We start from the raw sequence: 2,444 nt of genomic DNA on the forward strand, positions 1-2,444 counted from the left end.
ATCTTGAGGTTATGTTGCAATATTTATCTAATGCTTTATGTCGGCCAGTCATTAATAAAACTTTCATCTTGAGGTTATGTTGCAATATTTATCTAATGCTTTATGTCGGCCAGTCATTAATAAAACTTTCATCTTGAGGTTATGTTGCAATATTTATCTAATGCTTTATACCGGCCAGTCTTTAATAAAGCTTTCATTTTAAGGTTATGTTTTTTTAATATTTATCCAATACTTAATACCAGCCAGCCTCTAATAAATTTTTCGTCTTAAAGTTATGTTTTAATAGTTATCCAATACTTTATACCGGCCAGCCTTTAATAATTTTTTTCGTCTTAAAGTTATGTTTTAATAGTTATCCAATAATTTATACCGGCCAGCCTTTAATAAATTTTTCGTCTTAAAGTTATGTTGTAATACATTTATAATGGCCAACTGTGAGATACTTGCCTCTTAAGGATGTAAAATTTGCGCATGTCTGTTTCACCTGACGTTGTTTTACTGCATGATGTGCTAACTGTTTATTTGTGAAAATGTGCTTAATATAAACTGCATATATAGTTAATCGAAATGCTTATACAGTAACCGAAGTCAATGTGTAAGAGTTCTTCAAAAAAAGCTTTTCGACGTGGAATTAAATCCTTCTGATATACATATCGTCACTAATCCCTTTTCTGAAGTAAGTTAATTCTCTAAACTCACTTCAAGTTAATGTAGGTTCTTTTGTTATCTTAAGATAATAAAAATGCACGTATTGCTTGAATTATTGACGCAATGGGTTGAATAATAAATTAAAATGTTATATGTAATATCGCCAGAATATGTGTGGAAATAACATTTTGTGTCGTTTTATATAAAATGGAAAACTAAAAAATGAAAATGTGCCTTGTATAAATAAATGTAAAGAATACATTTACGGTTTGCTTAATATTCTCTACAGTCTACAGAAAAGATGATGAAAAATTATTCCTGATGCAAAATATTACATGAAATAGAAAAATTGGATTGAGCTCGAATTTTCTACACTGTTCATCAATCCGATTTCAAAAGGAATATGCTGTGTTTACTGCTTATATTTCTTTTAATTTATTTAATTCAAAATTCTTCACATTGTCAACATTTCTCCAGTTTTCGAAGGATCGTGATGCAAGTCGTTTCTTTTGTTTTATATAAAAGTTTTGTATTCCAAACTGAACTATAATGGGTCTGTATATTTCTTTAATATATATGTTTTGTCAGGTTTTTTACAGTGTAGGAAATGTGGACGAAAATGTACTTTCCAGTTTTTGTAAAAATACATTTCTGCGTAATGTGGATCTTGGGAGAAATGTATGTATTGTGTTCCTCTACAAAACTGATAGTCACGTGTTTATCAACTTTGTACACCAATTTTTGTTAATTAAACTTTTGGCAGTTGCATTTATTTTTCTTCAACGTAAGAAATTGTTTTCTGTTAACTTACTTCGTGGCTACAGTAAAGTGAAGAATCTTGGTAATCACTTCCACTGTTACTAAAGTAACACAGACTTCTGTGCTCATAAAACCTACTTCACTGTCAATTACTTATGTGGGATCTTTTTTGATGAAAGAGTTAGCACAAAGGATCACATATAACGTGTAATAGACTTAAAATAAGACCCAAAACTCGAGTGCTTTCAAATAGTTGACTATTCTTCTTCAGGAAAACAAGGGGTGTGATCTCATATTACAGATGATGTGTGAATTCAACAGAATGACGTTTACAATGCACACCTGTTAAACGAGTAAAATTACTTATAACATATATCACAGAATATACAAGTCCAGTAGAGGTCGTTCTTCATGGTATTCGAACTCGGATAGACAACATTGTTCGCTACTTTCTAATATTTTAAATAAGTCAGAAGCACTGCTCAAGCTTGTAATGTTTCATTTGTATTAACATTTCTCACAAAAACCAACTAAAGAACCTTCTCAGAAAGATTAGAAAAGTTTCAAATTAAAGCATTTATTTAAGCATTTCTCAGAAAAACATTTAAATGAAGCTAACAATATTAATACGATTAAAATTAATTGCATTAAAACACTTCTTGAAACGTGAAACACCTTATGATAAAGCCAGGAGCGACGAGAGTCAGCATGGGTCCCGGAGCAAACATCCTCGCCGGGACCCTTTCTCTCTCTTTTTGCCCCCCTCCCGTGGCGCAGCGGTACGTCTACGGACTTACAGCGCTAGAAGTCGAGTTTCGATACCTGTGGTGGCCAGAGCACAGATAGTCCTTTGTGTAGCTTTGTGCTTAACTACAAACAAATAAACTCTCTCTTTGTTAACATTTTAAAGAACGTATTAAAAACAATATCTTAAATTAGGACACCAACGAGCTCATAAACAAGACAAAATCATAGTAGCAGCCGCTTTTAGCTCAGAGTGTAAGAATAAAAATGTTAATAAAGTAACAACAAATATA

This window comes from Limulus polyphemus, unplaced genomic scaffold, assembly GCF_000517525.1.
Source record: "Limulus polyphemus unplaced genomic scaffold, Limulus_polyphemus-2.1.2 Scaffold11367, whole genome shotgun sequence".
Lineage (NCBI taxonomy): Eukaryota > Metazoa > Arthropoda > Merostomata > Xiphosura > Limulidae > Limulus > Limulus polyphemus.